The 17,640-nt window shown below is 38.9% G+C and overlaps 1 long non-coding RNA gene across 1 annotated transcript in view; it reads right to left on the bottom strand.

Moving 5' to 3' along the window:
• Nucleotides 1-17,640, bottom strand: part of LOC126374544 (uncharacterized) — a 186,086-nt gene that overhangs the window by 101,433 nt on the left and 67,013 nt on the right. The window contains exon 2 of the long non-coding RNA XR_007567464.1: nt 1,596-1,667. This is a non-coding gene — a long non-coding RNA (uncharacterized LOC126374544). The remainder of the gene's footprint in view (nt 1-1,595; nt 1,668-17,640) is intronic.

Here is a 17,640-nt window from a genome sequence, read left to right as displayed (position 1 = left end):
CGCCAAATAAATGATGAAACGAATCGACCAATCAATCGACCTCTACGTTGGTGTAACAAGAACCTTCGAGAAGTGTGATTACTTACTTCATCATAATGATGTTTGTACCCCTGACTATGACTATGCTTATCACGGATAAAATTATTGTAGATTTTAATATATTTTTTTAATCTACGTCATTTCGCAAGGCGTTATGACTGAGGGAACTTTTAAATCAATGTAGGTGTACATTACTTAGTTATTTAATAACTAGAGGAACACCAAGTGTAAATTTTAAATATAAAATCAAATGATTAATATAAAATATAATTAATTATAATAAGTTATTAATTAAGAGTTATTAAGATTTTTCTCGGTTGCCATTTACCGATTGGCCGGAAATATAATTATGTCTGTCTGATTACCGCTCGAAGAGACTTTTTTTGACGTGACTTATTTTAGGGTTGCCTCTGATGACATTTAGCTATTTTGATGGTGAGTCCCTGAAGCGATACTGAAACTAGAAAATTTGACAGAGTTCAAAGTTATCTGGTTGTTCTCCTGCGCTTTGACGATTTACAACCCACTTTGATTTACTTTTAATGGGTCCAACCTAAATTTACACGCGCAATAAATCAATATGGCGGCTACACGTTCTGAAACCTCCCTTCCGCGTGGATTCTTTTTATAAAGTGTTGCTTTATGTTTTTTGAACGTTAACTCGTGTTCCACATACAAATGTGTTATTATTTCATGTTCATCATCTCCCTAGCGTTATTCCGTGTTTCACAGGTTTCGCTTACCTAACCTAAAAATTTGACAGGTACGGTTTTTTACCGAAGCGACTGCCTGTCTAACCTTCCAACCCGCGAAGAGAAAACGAGCCCAATACAGTTTAGGTCACAAACCTCCGAAAATGCATTTCTCGGGAATCTGGGTTTCCTGTGAACCTTTTCTAAGGACATCTCCAATTTGGTCAATGTTCCAACCTTCACTATATATACTGCTTTCGTAATCCTGTTATCCTTCATCCGCTCTACGTGTCCAAATCAACTTAACATTCCCTTCACAATCTTAGTTACTATATCGTCTTTTACACCACATTTCTCTTATCTCACTGTTTGTCACTCTATCACTCAACACCGCAGATGCTACGCAAATACCTCATTTCTACAGCATTAATTCTACTTTCATGCTTCTTCTGCTATACCCAACATTCATTACCGTATTTCAGCGTAGGGACAAATACTGCATTGTGAACAAGCCATCCTCGTGTCTTGCGAGATACATTGGCTACTAACAACTGCGTGCATTGCCCCATTAATTACCCAATCTCACTCTCCTTTCTATATCTTCATCACATTTACCTTACCTTGTAAACATAGTACCCAAATACACAAATTCATTCGCTTGTTCACACATACATTCTCTTCTTTTTCCATCACCAAAACTTCCGTTTTGTTAACATTTACTCTCATGCCCTAACGACCTCCGTGGTCCAGTGGTCGAGCGTTGGTCTCAGGATCCGGAGGTCCCGCGTTCGATTCCCGGTGGGGACATATCACAAAAATTACTTTGTGGTCCCTAGTTCGGTTAGGACATTGCAGGCTGATTACCTGATTGTCCAAAAAGTAAAAAGATCCGTGCTTCGGAAGGCACGTTAAGCCGTTGGTCCCGGTTACTACTTACTGATGTAAGTAAGTAGTCGTTATGTGAGCCATGTCAGGGGTCTATGGCGGCTCAGTAATAACCCTGACACCACGGTTGATGGGGTTAGTACTCCACCTAACAACCCACACGATAGAAGAAGAAGACTCTCATACCCTTCCTTTGTAATTCTCCTACCATTAGAGTTACCATGTTCTGAAGATCCTACGCAGATGATGCGACAAGAACGTTCTTAAAATACATAACGCTCTCAATCAACCCTTCTAGTACAGATGACTCGAGCAAATATTGACATTAAACATTATAGTATGTTACGCATTAGATTGTGGCCTGGTATACGCACATACCCCAGTTATCTTATACAAACAAACAAACACACCGATGCTAAAGCAAATATAATTCTCCGCTGAGTACTAGTGTGTAAGCTGAAGGGTTAAAAAGTTATTTAAAGTTTATTTGGCTGTTTTATAACAAACATAACATAAACAGCCTATAACCCCTCCGGTTGATTGAGGGGATGCCTGTGCTCAGCAGTGGGACGTATATAGGCTGTTTTATGTTCGTAATAAATATGGGATTTCTGAGCTTTGTTCATGAAATAGTATTTGTGAATAATTAAACATAACGTAAACATAATCAGCCTGTATACGTCCCACAGGGCACAGGCCTCTCCTCAATCAACCTGAGGGGTATGGAGCATACTCCACCACGCTGCTCTACTGCGGTTTGGTAGAGATGTTTTACGGCTAATAGCCCGGACCAACGACTTAACGTGCCCGCCAAAGCACGGAATCATCTTACTTTTTCGGACAATCAGGTGATTCAAGCCTTATCAAACAAAGGACAGTCCCCATCGGGAATCAATCCCGGACCTCTAGATCGTGAGCCCAACGCTCTAACCACTAGACCACAGAGGCTGTTAATACATACATACATTACATAAACTCACGCCCGTAATCCCAAATGGGGTGGGCAGAGCCACAAGAAATCAAAGACAACTTGCAGCCACTGTTGATACGAAGTCCTAAGATGGATATGATGAACCTTATGGTGATAAGGGATCAGCCTATCGCCCATAACATTAGTCCATCATGTTAGAGGACGCAATCCCTCTGTCGGTTTTTACGACATGCTCGGGAAGACAAGCAGCTGAACGTGTTCTATGTTTTTTATTTGCTCCCAGAACAGCACAGAGGCTGTTAATAGTTACAATGAAACTAATATTATAGGGAGGAAGAATATTTGAAAAAAATATATTTGAAATTTCATTTCTGGAGACATATTACCGAACCTATATATTGGTATAATTGGTCTTTATTGGTCTATATTACTCTATATTGGTTCAGCTTTTATTCGCGCAGCACGGACTATATTTTAAATCTGGTATTAACTTAAATCTTCGTATTGTAACAAGGCACAATTTTAGCCTCATTAATTGGCATACACTGTTTACATAGAAGCGATAAGTGATGCAGGTTTCGATCAATAGACGCAGCGAATTATGTCTATGTAGACAAATGCCACATATCTATTGGTTGAGCTCGTATTATCTCTCCCGCGTCTATGTAGATAGCGTGTATTGTAGGGCCAAAAATATATTCAAAGCCAAAAACAATTTATTTATTTAGAGATAAATTGTTTTCGATAAAATTAATTTGTTGAACGGAAATTGGACTCGGATGGTTTTGATATAAATGTCAAGTTTTAATGGATTGTTGAGACTTTTAATCAATTTTGACAAGTTTTTAGTTGAATATTGAAGATTGAGTAATACTTACTGTAAACTAAGATTAAAAATATCTTCTAACAATGTCGAAACACACAACAAGAAGAGAAAACAAAAAACCTCGCCACTGCAATGTGTTTGTTCCTTTTTTAAGACGCACTTTTTCTGACTTTTTTTCAGACTACAATTTCAGTACTATGACTGCCTAATATTGATTTCCAGACGGTTATTCTCAAGCATTTTTATCTTCTAAGTCACTTACCTTATTAACTACGAAGTAACCAACATAGCAAACGATTATCGTAAAATAGTTTTTTTTTATAATGATATAGGCGTTTGACCACAATCTCACCATTCTCACCTGATGGTAATTTACGAAGTGGTCTAAGGTGGATCACAATTACCTAGCAAATGGCTATTCACTCTTGCCTTGAAGATTCCTAGATTATAACGAGTTGGAAAAACAGACGACAACAAAAAGGAAGAGGCAAAGCGCTTAATGCTGATTGGTGGTATATCTGTTGTAACCAGATCTTAGAATTGACCATTGTCATAAAATCATTCCATATTTTCATATTGCATGAAAAGCCAACTTAAGTTGACCATATCGTTGAAACGTCAACGTTTAAAGTTATTTCAATCAACGTTTGGCCATATTGTTAATGTTGGCGATGTCCATGCTATGTGGTGTAATAAAAATGCGAATAGTCGATTAATTTCTTAGGTTCAAAATTATTTACCTATTCAATATGGAAAATTATACAATTACATCGACTCATCGATTATAATATCAATCAAGTTTTGAATATAATCGACACCATCGCCACTACCGGTGGATGATGTTAATAATTTTACGATATGATTTCCAACGTTTGGACATATCATGAAGTAATTATTAGTGTTGACATTATTATTTGCATGTTATAATTTTTATAACTGAAAATGTTGACCTAATGCTAAATGCTGCCAACCTGAAAACTGTACCTACCATTTTTAAAAACGAATAATGTATTATTATTTAATCATGTTTAGTTTTCCATATCGTTAAAAGTTTCGTATTCATTGATCTGGCCAAACTACATCATGATTTTGCCAACGAATTATATCATTATTCTATTCCATGAAATACAACCATTTCATGAAATGATCGATTCTAAGATCTGGACACGCCTATCCACAACATAAGGAAGAAGTTCCTGCAGACGTCTAGTTGTCCGTAGTTGTTTTGTAATACAGTGTTTTTTTTTTTTTGGTGTATGTTTTTGTCACATTTTTTGTTGGAAACAATAGTCTATTATATTTTTATAGGTATATCATCATCATCAGCCCATTAACGTCCCCACTGCTGGGGCACGGGCCTTCCCTATGGATGGATAGGGAGATCGGGCCTTAAACCATCACGCGGGCCAGTGCGGATTGATGGTTATTAACGACTGCTAATGCAGCCGGGACCAACGGCTTAACGTGCCTTCCGAAGCACGGAGGAGCTCGAGATGAAAACTTTTTTTTGTGGTCACCCATCATATGACCGACCTTTGCGAAAGTTGCTTAACTTCAACAATCGCAGACGGAGCGCGTTTACCGCTGCGCCACCGAGCTCCTCAATATAGGTACATGTTGTTTAATGTAAACCCACTCTCGGCAATATATTCTCAACAGCAACCCCACACATATCACATAACCTAACATGATTAACAAACTCAAATTCCAAGAATCACGTCGCATGAGCTGCAATTCTAATAACGTACGCAATGGAACTAAACGCCGCAGTAAATTTACCAGGCAAATGCATTTCATTTAGCAGGAATACGCCTCGAGACAGTCTAATTGAAAATTGCTGTCAAGCTCCTACCTGCTAGGTACCCAGCTGATGGGAAATACGCAAGGTTCGCAACTAGCGAGGTACTTAGTGAGTGCACGACGAGAATTTGTGTATTGCGCTACTAAATTGGAGCTATGGGAGCTTACATTAAAAGTTTGTTTCGAAGACGAACGACGAGTTGCTTTATTTGTGAATCTATCTATCTATCGTGTGGGTTGTGAGGTGAATTACCAACCCCATCAACCCTGGTATCAGGGTTATTATTGAGCCGCCAAAGGCCCCTGACATGGCTCATGTAACGACTACTTACTTACATCAGTAAGTAGTAACCGGGACCAACGGCTTGACGTGCCTTCCGAAGCACGGATCATCTTACTTTTTGGACAATCAGGTGATCAGCCTGTAATGTCCTAACAACACTAAGACAAAGAGAAAATAAAGCTCGAAAAATCCTTCTTTTTGAAGTCGGTTAAAAACTTGCAAAGGTTCGACAAATCTGGAATGAGCACCATCTACTAGAGCTTGGCTCTTCAATTTAAAACAAATGAATAACATTTAATGAAAATCTATTTACAATTTCACAAACCAAACATCCAAACCCCAATACCCGTCTAAACCATCGAAAGATAATTACGGATATGTGTTTACATTGGACATATATTTGGGCCCCATTAGCTTAGCCGTTTCCCGAATAGCAGATTGTTCAAAACAGACGAAAATCATTACGTTAGTTTACACAGCACGAGTTGTGTTTGTATCTGTTTTCCAATAGTTTCTGCTAACTGTGACTGGCCAATGCTCGTCCTTTATATTACATCGGTCCTCAGTTAAGGGTATGTACAGTCATGAGCAATATAATGTACCCACTTTAGGACTCTGTCGCACTAACATATTTGACATTTAGTGAGACTTACAGTTCAGTTTGTCAAAAAAGTTAATGTGACATGGTACCAAAGTGTATACATATTAATGCTCGTGACCGTACATGACGTCATGCGTTTGGAATTAATAATTTTGATATTTTAAATCTAGAAACCACTGAGAGGCCTGTTCGGAAACGCATCATTTACACCGTTGTGTCACGGGGTCGAATCCCGACTCTGGAAATCAGAATCATTTATTCAACGTAATTATCATGGATAAACTTGTTGAAGGTCAATGTAACATTTTTGAATTTACGTCATTTCGCAAGGTGTTATGGCTGAGGAGAAGAAATGACAAGAAACTGCAACAGCAACACATCTTTTAAAAACCAATGAGAGTATACATTACAAGTTATTTAATAACTAGAAAAACACATTCAATACCAGACATTTTATCATTTAGGTAGTCAATAATCTTATAATAAGCTTTTTTACATAAAGTAAGCTTCACATGAGCTTTGAATTTAGTTTCTGACAAAAAAATAACATCTGGTATTTTTATTAGCTGGTTTTAAAGTACTGAATTCGACTTTACGTTGCTTTCATGTTTGGATCATTGATAATTGATATCACATGGTTTCTAGGATTTGAGCCCGTTTAATGGCAATATATTCGCCCCTATTGTATTCTTCTTCTTCTATCGTGTGGGCTGTGAGGTGGAGTACCAGCCTATTGTATTTAATACGAGTACATAGGACATAAATATAGTTGACGACGAGTGGGCGTAGATTATTATACACTGTGCCTACCCTTTTGGGGATGCAGGCATGATGGTATGTCGTCGTCGTGTCGTCGTGTTATGCTCGAAAATCCGCAATACGGAAATAGTGTGGAGATCCACTAATACATGGGTATGATGAAGCTTTATTATTACTAATAAAGTAATGTAAAAATAAATTAAAATAAAAAAGAAAAAAATAAGAAGAAAGAATAAAAAGACAGGAATAAATTATTAATAATTATTTTATTATTAATTATTATATTATTATTTTTTGTGTAAGAATAAATTCTTGACTTACATACTGGAAAAGACAGGAGACAGTCTAGACTAGCTACCTGGGCAGGAAATGTGGTTTTGAATTTAGAAACGAAAAACGAAAAAAGTGAGAACTTTCAATCTTGCCACGTGCAGGGGGACGTGGGTCGGCTACGTGTATATAGGTGATTGTGTTGACTAAGAAATGTATGCAGAGTAATTGGGGGGTGCAAGGGACTTAGCCAACTTGCAAATGATTAAGAAAATCGACAGTCTTTTTTAGACCTGACTTTTTATGTATAAAAACTGTTGATGTCTGGTCTTCCAATTAAACGCCCAACTTGAGATTTATAGATTTATTGGTAATGCGTGGGTGCTTGTTACACAGAACGAGAGAAAGTGACAAAGTAAAAATTATACACAAAAAGAAAGTATTTTAGTTGTTGTTGCCAACAAAAACTACTTGGCCAGACAAATAGGGAGCGATGAGGACTCTCGCCCGGTACAAAATTCATTTAGGTTAAGCTCGCCTTTGTCCACGACAGTCTCACCCCTTATTCGTGAATAGTAAAGTATTAAGTATACATCGATCGTGGCTCATGGTACTTCCACTACAAATACATTCCCATTTCATTTGAACATTGGGTTCAGCCTCTGCTCAAAGTAAACAGACTCCATCAAAATTGATGCGTGGATGATCTCGTACAAACATTTGCCTGAATCAAGCTTGTGGCATAGAATAAGGATTAATACTACGTATAGAACGGCAACTCTCCGCTCCCCACCAGCGACTGAGCTAGGTTCACCTCACCCCCTCTCGAACATACATTACAATACAAATACACTTTATTGCACCAAAATAAAAAGAAATAATTACAAAAAGTCTCTTAACTTAAACTTAAAGTACATGGCAAATGGCGGCCTTATTGCTTAAAGCGATTTCTTCCAGACAACTATAAGGTGAGGAAAAATGTAAAAAAATCAAAAGATTGCGGGTACAAACTATAAGTACAACTTACCAATAAATATATGCAAATAAATAATATAACATACAAATATATATACCTAACCTATATACATAACCTAACATATTATATACCTACTTATATAAATAGAACACAAAATACCTAATAATAAGCAACTCAAGAGCTTCAGCATATGAGCACTACAACACACCTCATTATAAAAACAGAACCATTAACAATTTTTTCATAGCTTAGACTTGAATCGTAAATGCTGAGCGCGGACCGTTAATTTTATTTTTTATCAATTTATTTTACATGTTCGAATTTTGAAATTGGACACCGAAGTTCTTTCAGCTGATTCGAATATATTTTGATCTCACCGTGCAAACCCAACTGCGTGGCGACTTTAAATATTTATTTTTTATAGAGATTGTTCTTCAAACATGCTAATAATTTGCAATAAAATTCAACTTACAACCTTCATTGTTTAATTTCTTTTCTGTGTGATTTGTGTGGTTAATAACTAAATAAATATCAACTGATTATTTTAAAATCTTCTTTCATAAGTACTACCTACCTAAGTTAGTAATGACGGTTAAATTAGGTATTGTAATTGGAAGTTCAATACAATAAAATAATATTTTAAATTTGTCAGAAAATAAATTTAAAGCTCATGTGAAGCTTACTTTATGTAAAAATTCTTATTTTAAGATTAATGATTACCTTAATGATAAAAATGTCTGGTATTAAATGTGTTCCTCTAGTTATTAAATAACGTGTAATGTTTACCCTCATTGATTTAAAAGAGGTGTTGCTGTTGCAGTTTCTTGTCATTTCTTCCCAGAACCTAAATTTAAAATTCAAAAATGTTACATTGGCCTTCAACGAGTTTACCCATGATAATTAGGTTGACTAAATGATTCTGATTCTTTGCCCTCAAACGTCACACACACAGTTGCGCGTGTTGATAATGTGAATGTGTAGTGTATGTATAACGAGGTTGTTTGTATGAAGTGTCCGGAGTGTGGTTGTGGCTTGAGCCAACAAGACTCGAACGTACATCAACGCATTACAGTGCTCATCTCCTATATCATAAGCTAATATTGCATGCCAGTTGCCATTTTGAGTGGCGTTTGTGCCTCCAATAAAGCGGAGCGACCGTTGTGTGATCGGATATTGTTCTGGTTTCGTTAGCCGAGGTCTAGGGTTTAAGCGCTCGGCTCACTACCCGAGGTCTCTAGTTGAAGACTTTATTTCCCTGTACGGTCACGAGCATTAATATGTATACACTTTGGTCATCATCAGCCCATTAACTTCCCCACTGCTGGGGCACAGGCCTTCCCTATGGATGGATAGGGAGATCGGATTGATGGTTATTAACGACTGCTAATGCAGCCGGGACCAACGGCTTAACGTGCCTTCCGAAGCACGGAGGAGCTCGAGATGAAAACTTATTTTTTTGGGGTCACCCATCCTATGACCGGCCTTTGCGAAAGTTGCTTTACTTCAACAATCGCAGACCGAGCGCGTTAACTACTGCGCCACCGAGCTCCTCATACACTTTGGTACCATATTACATTAACTTTTTTGACAAATTGAACTGTAAATCTCACTAAATGTCAAATAATGTTAGTGCGACAGAGTCCTAAAGTGGGTACATTATATTGCTCTTGACTGTACCAACTCTCACTTGCTTACTCTGCTGTTACTTTGCTTAAGAAATAATAATAACCTTGACACCACCTTGCTGAACAACCTCACCAACCACATGATAGAAAAATAAAAAGAATTGATTCCATAATATAAAGGTTACAATAATCTATTTGCGTTTTTCACTAACACAGTTGGCTCGATTATTGACGGCGATACGGCTCACCATCTATCGCGTAGGTCTAACAGAAAGCTCGGTGAGGTGTGGGTAATTAGTTCATCTAGCAATGGATGTACCTCTTACTACGCTAACTGGTATATTGTCGAGAGCTAATGTTATGTTCTAATAAATTATAAACACAGAGTACCCTTACCACAGAGTAGTAGGAAACTCACAAACAACAAAACGTCACACACGACGAAAGAACTGACTGTGTTTTATTTTTATTTATTTTTTTGACGTGACTTATTGTATATTTGCCGCAGATGGCATTAACTACTTGGCCGGACAAATGAGGAGAGCTGTAGGCTCACAACGTTTAAGACAACAGGCCTAAAGGTGCCCAATTGGGCGCGAACCTTGGCTCAGGGCGTCGTCTGAGAGGAAAACTATTTGAAAGAATTAATCGACCTTAGTGGGTCGTTAGCGATAAGCGCTGATTGAGGGAAGTCGTCGACCATGCCGGCGGGGTCGGTATCGGGGTCCTGAAGTATTTGGTGTCGCGAGCTGATTGGATGCCTCTGTGGCTAGAGTAATTAAGTCGTCGGGATTGTATATTAAAACTGACTGTGACCGAGATGCGTCACATACGGAAGACTCGTCCCAAGCCCTCTTGCACCTACAAGCACAACAGTGATGGAGAGCTCCACTGCGCTCGATGTATATATAGTCCTCCTTGTCGTACCGACAACGGCGACTTCAGTCTCTTCTCTCATGCGCTCTAATGTGACTGGCAAAGCCAAACTTTGCTTTGAACACCCGGCCACATTGGAGGCAGAAAGCTGTCCATCCGAGTTGAAAGTGTAGCTATATATGGGTTTGGGACGATCCTTGCGTGTTTGGCGTTTTTCGTCGAGCTCTTTCAGACGATTTTGCTCGAAGTTGGCTACCCCTTCGTGTGTTTAAAGCGAAGTTCGGTTTCGCCAGCCACACAAGAGCGCATAACAGACATGACTCAGGTCGCCGTTATCGAACACATTAAGGAGGACTATATTACGAAACAAATTTAAATTACCTATTGAGTTTTATTTATTTTAACAGAATAGTCATACGAGAAACTCGCTGGTGAACACAACGGCTTATGTTGACCCATTATCATTTAATGCCGTCATCTTTGATAGGGTAGACCTCTATCACATGAAATTTGAAATAACAGGTTAGGGTCCTCATTTTGAATTCCAATATTCCACACTTGACACACTGGATTGTCGGATCTAGGATTTTCCCTTATTCAGCGCTTATCGCTGTCGACCCGCTAGGGCCGATTAATTCTTTCAAATATTTTTCCACTCAGACGACGCCCTGAGCCGAGGTTCGCGCCCGACTGGGCACCCTTAGGCCTGTTGTCTTAAACGTTGTACCGGGTGAGAGCCTACAGCGCTCCCCATTTGCCCGGCCAAGTAGTTAATGTCATCTGACAGACAGCGTGACAGACAGTCCACGCTCTCCCTCTTACTCTTTAGCGACCATTTTAGACTAAAGTAAGACTCATAGGGGGTGAAGTTGGCGCCATATACGAATTGGTGCGGGGTTACCAGTTATACGCACGTATCATTCTACAACTCGCCATACAACTCGCCTCCACTCTTGATACGCAAGTCCCAAGATGGACATGATGAACCATATGGTGACAGCTAGTCAGCCTATTGTGATAGTCCATCACATTAGACAGGACACAAACCCTAAAATAAAAAAGACAAAGATTAAAACCCATCAATGTAAATCGACTATTCGAGTTGTTAGAATTGCTATGCGGTGCAACAAAAACTCAAAATTTAAATTAAATATTTCCGACAAGAAAAATACTTCAGACGACCTGTTTTTTTCCTTGCGGTGTCACTAACCCTGTGTATTAGATTTTTGACTCGATGGTTTAGGTGAGGTGTGGGTATTCGGAAGGCAAGAGGGAAACCATTGCCCTATTTTTCCCTTAAAAAGTAGCATGGAAAATGCTACACCGACAAGAGCGTGGCTCTTAAATAAGTGATGATGTGGGCCCCTTAGATCCCCTGAATCCGCTACTGTTGCAATCGAAGGAGGCTAGAACATGATATGTTTATTAGACGGAAGGTCCATAGCAATTTCTCTATACTAATTGTTCTCACAGACAGAGGCATTCTATTGTATACCGTATTGTTTTACAAGGCCCGTATCTAAACCCGTGTGAAGTGGTGTGGGCTAAAGACGAGTACGTAGCGGGTACGTCTCAATTTAATTTTGTTGTTTCTAAAAGGACATAACTATAGAATAAAGAATAACACTACGTATAGAACGGACACGCCCCGTCCCGCACTAATTCGTATCGATGCCGAGCTAGGTTTACCTCACCCCCTCATTTGATCTCACTCTAGTCGTTTTTAAAAGGCCGTTATGTTGTTTTATTCACGCGGGAATCAAAAGAAAACTATAATAAAGTACCTAGTTCTGAATTTAAATTCTGATACACAATAAATCCAATAATTGATGAGCATGGAAATCAGCATTAATTTGTATTCGGAAATACGATGTTTGCCATTACATCCCTAACTATACCGTCTTTCAACTGCTGAGTAATCAAATCTTGAGCAAGTAATTTAATTTAACACTATAAAGCATAATTCGGTTTTCTATATTTTCACCCTTCCTTCTAAACGATTCAAATTCGTATTCCAAATTCAAAATGTTTATTTTTCATAATGTATAAAAGGTATTTGATTGGGTCAATGATAAATGACTATTCCTAGACCCAAATGAATGTATGAGATTAATCATTTTACTTTTCGACTTATTTTCGAATTCTATTTATGAATGAAGTAACAATGAGTACGACATTTGGCCGCTTTTATTGATGACGTCACAGGACAGCGCTTCAATACAAACTCCAAAGAAAGTTTTCGTTTTGACGAAAATAGTATCTCATTTGATTATGTTGCCAAGTAACCTATTATATATATACTGTTTGGTTAATCTCGTTACATTTGCATTGATTTGATGTAACATACATTAACTGCCTATATACGTCCCACTGCTGGGCACAGGCCTCCGCTCAATCAACCGGAGGGGGTATGGAGCATACTCCACCACGCTGCTCCAATGCGGGTTGGTGGAGGTGTTTTTACGGCTAATAGCCGGGACCAACGGCTTAACGTGCCCTCCGAAGCACGGAATCATCTTACTTTTTCAGACAATCAGGTGATTCAAGCCTGAAAAGTCCTTACCAAACAAAGGACAGTCTCACAAAGTGATTTCGACAATGTCCCCGGGAATCGAACCCGGATCTCCAGATTGTGAGCCTAACGCTCTAACCACTAGACCACGGAGGCTGTTAACCATCATTTTATTTGATGTAACATAATGTTGTAATGTGGTGTTATGTCACCTATAACATTATCCCCGACGTTCCCGACGCCAATATGCAGCAAATTCTTTCACCCTAAGGTTGACTAGAAGAAATTGCTATTTAGCAATAGGACCGCGGATTGTGCTTCTCTTGTCACTTTTGTAATTATATGTAGTCTTCTTCTTTCGCGTGGGTTGTGAGGTGGAATACCAACCCCATTAACCCTGGTGTCAGGGTTATTATTGAGCCGCCAAAGGCCCCTGACGTGACTCATATAACGACTACTGACTTACATCAGTAAGTAGACACCGGGAACAACAGCTTACCGTGCCTTCCGAAGCACGGACCATCTTACTTTTGGACAATCAACCTGTAATGCCCTTACCAAACTAGGGCTCACAAGGTGATTTTTGTGATTTGTCCCTACCGGGATTCGAACCTGGGACCTCCGGATCGCGAGCACAACGCTGAACCACTGGACCCCTGAGGTTGTCATTGTTTTGTTTTTAGTGTTGTGTTTAAATGTGCAATAAAGCGTTATTGTATTTTATTGTAATGTTCCCTTCGTGGTCTTGTGGTTAGAGCGTTAAGCTCACGATCTGGAGGTCCAGGTTCGATTCCCGATGGGGACATTGTCGAAATCACTTTGTGAGACCCTTTGTTTGGTTTTACAGGCTTGAATCACCTGATTTTCTGAAAAAATAAGTTGATTCCGTGCTTCGGAGGGCACGTTAAGCCGTGGGTCCCGGCTATTAGCCGTAGAAATACCTCCATCAACCCGCAGTGGAGCAGCGTGGTGGAGTATGCTCCATACCCCCTCCGGTTGATTGAGGGGAGGCCTGTGCCCAGCAGTGGGACGTATGTAGGCTATTTATGTTTTTGTATGTTATGTGTAATGTTACTATTGCATTTGTATGTCATTTCGCTTCTTTTTCTACAGCCTTAAAATCTGAAATGAGACAAATAGTGCGTTGCGCACCCTACCCGCTGCCTCCTCATCCCAACACCAGCTGATACAGCTTCATTATCATTTCATGGCGTGTGTCGGCATGAATATTTCCCTTTGATTAATTTGTGCGGTCGGGTCGCGTGCGCACTAATACACAACGCCTGATAGGAAATATAGCTTTATTAGCACCACGTCAAAGGTGAATGCTTTGTCTAATTAACGTAATACTGTACGTAATTTGTGGGTGGTATTTGTAACGATTCAGGATCTAGTAAGTACTATGACAGAGTAACATATTCAATAGAGGTTTCGGGTTCGAATCGTTTCCCTAGTTTGGTTAGGTTAGGTTAGTAGGTTAGTATTGCAGGCTGATAACCTGATGGTCCAAAAGTAAAAAGCTCCGTGCTTCGGAGGGCACGGTCCCGGCTACTATTTAATAAAAATACAATAATATTTAAATATAATAATAAATAAATAATAATAATTAATAAATAAATATTTTTTTTATATTGTTTTTATATTTATTTATTTTTATTTTTTTTTTTATTTTTTTTTTAATATATATATATATATATGTTTTTTTCATTAGGTTTTTTTTAATTTTTTTAGATATATTTGTCTAAAGGGGCCTCCATGTGTTGGCTTCGGCCCAAGCACGCCTTCCAAAAGTCCGGGGCTCCATAGTCCCGAGATATGGAAACGACATACAATAATACTAAAACACTTTAATGCACACAAATTACTACTTCACACTTACTTTATTTACTTTTTAAGTAAGTATATAGTTAATGACATGCGCCCAGGTAGGGGCCTTTGGCGGTTAAAATTTAACCCTGACACCAGGGATGGATCATACAAAAATAATAATAAAACTCCGGTAACAAAGCACTGGGGGATCAGAAACGCCACATCGAAGCAATTCATCTAACAAAGAAATATTTCTATTTATATGCTCATATAAAAGTAAGTAGCTCGGTGGCGCAGCGGTAAACGCGCTCGTTCTGCGATTGTTGAAGTTAAGCAACTTTCGCAAAGGCCGGTCATAGGATGGGTGACCACAAAAAAAAAGTTTTCATCTCGAGCTCCTCCGTGCTTCGGAAGGCACGTTAAGCCGTTGGTCCCGGCTGAGTTAGCAGTCGTTAATAACCATCAATCCGCACTGGGCCCGCGTGGTGGTTTAAGGCAGGCCCGTGCCCCAGCAGTGAGGACGTTAATGGGCTGATGATGATGATGATGAAAGTAAGTGCGCAATGCAAACAAATGTCACATAGCAATTTTTTTTTATGGATTGCTTCGATGTAGCCTTTTTAACCCCCTGTTCTCGATTTCATCATCACTAATTTAAGAGCCACGCTCTTGTCGGGTTAGAATTCTCCACGCTACTTTTTTAAGGAAAAATAAGGCAGTGGTTTTCCTCTTGCGTTCCGCCCACTCTCAATTTCAATTCTCGATTTACTTTGATATTAATACAAAAAGGAAACACACAAATCCCAATCAATTACATATAAGAAAATAATCTTGTACAGATTTGCTTAAAGCTCGAGAAAAGATGTCTGAAAGCCGTCAGCGACTGATAATGATGATGTATGATGGGTCAATACTACGCATCAGTCTCCTGGGAGGGAAGATCCTCTATTTGCTGGGATAAGGAAAATCTGTAGTTACTCGCAAGTTGCGAAGTGAAATGGCTCTATGAATTGTTAAACAATTCCGGTAGCTTTTCGATTGAACTGCGTGCGTTTTGAATAAGAATAAGAAACCTGATGGCTTGCTTCTCAATAGGCGAGCGCTGGTTTGATCCCCGGTAACGGACTTGTATCAATGCGTTATTAATTCATCTTATGTGCAGTTTTATGTAGGGTGATACGACTCACCACCACGTTGGCCTAACAGAGAGCTCGGTGAGGTGTGAGTAGGTACTTAGTTCATTTTACGATCGGTGTACCTCTGACTACCCCGATTGGGATGTAGTCGTGAGCTTTTGTTACGTAAGAATTACTTATTATGAAAAGCCTTTGTAGTTTAGTGGTTAAAGCGTTGAGCTCACAACCTGGAGGTCCGGGTTCGACATCTTCAATGGGGATATCAAAAATGTTCTATTATCAGAAATAATCCAAAAAAAGAAGGCATAATGTTTGAAGTAGGTTACAATATAAGTTTTACAAAATGAACAGAGTTTCCTAAACTAGTGTATATTGTCGAAATCACTTGATGAGACTCTCCTTTGTTTGAGTTCCTTGAGTCACCTGAATGTCCGAAAAAGTAGTAAGTTAATTTCGTGCTTAAGCCGATCCCGGCTATTACTAGCTGTAAAAAAGACTTCAGCCAACCCGTAGTTGAGCAGCGTGTTGGAGTATGCTCCATATCCCCTCGGGTTGATTGAAGCCAGGCCTCCCTGTGCCCAGCAGTGGGATGTGTGTAGGCTATTTATATAATGTTTTATGTTTAAGATTTCTGCAGCTTATCTCTTTCCTTTTCAACAGATAAGAAAATGGCAAGTGTAACTGAAAAGAAAATTAGGAGGTACCTTCTAAACAATAACAACTTGTTAATTCATCTACAAATCTCCATCAGAATCTCCAAGATAATCTCTCAACAAATCTCCGGGACAGTTGCAACTCGTTACAACCGTCGCTAGTTCCGGACCACTCTAATTCACAATTAATTCTGCCGTAAAACGGACCGGACTGGTTAAGATGCAGTTTAAACTGGTTAAGGATCCCCTGACTAATGGAGAACTAACTTGCCTGGGGGTAAATTAAATAGGATTTGATTAAAAAATAACTGTTTTGTGCTTAGAAATGGAACGTTGTTTGCGGTGGATTTATAATCGTCTAGTTTGGAGTGAGATGTGGTTCCAATTTTAAATAGATGTAAAAGTTTTCTGTATTCAGGTAAGCAGAGGCACCCATTCCCGTTGACACCTCCTAATTTTCGGATGATCGACAGCTGTAAATCAAATAGGTATCTCGCTGGTATGCAAACCGTTTGACGTGAGCTGTCAACTTAATTCTATCGGGTTATTTAGAGGGTTGTTTTAGATTTGTGCCTAAAATTAACGTGTGTTCTATAAATTGTATGCTTGTTGATTACCCGTCCCATTCCTTTTAAGGCGGATAAGGAAATGACAGGTATAACTTAAAATAAAATTAGGTGGCATCTACGGGAATCGGGGACAGAACCACGTGTTAAAGCTTTAAATGTCTTATCAGATATGAACCAACAACCATAAGTATATGACGAATATATGACATAAAAATTTAAGGCACAAATATGAGGTAAACATTATATCAAATATAAACCGCTTAATTCAGCTGGGCACGAGCTTTCTCACAACTTCATATAAAAATAAAGAAGGAAAATTAAATATCTCATTCAAATTATACACCCCTCACGAAACGGTGAGAAATCTAGTCGTAAAAAAGTATTTCATATTTCTTAAA

This window comes from Pectinophora gossypiella, chromosome 17, assembly GCF_024362695.1.
Source record: "Pectinophora gossypiella chromosome 17, ilPecGoss1.1, whole genome shotgun sequence".
In the NCBI taxonomy this organism is placed as follows: Eukaryota; Metazoa; Arthropoda; class Insecta; order Lepidoptera; family Gelechiidae; genus Pectinophora; species Pectinophora gossypiella.
This window is presented reverse-complemented; position numbering and strand designations above follow the sequence as displayed.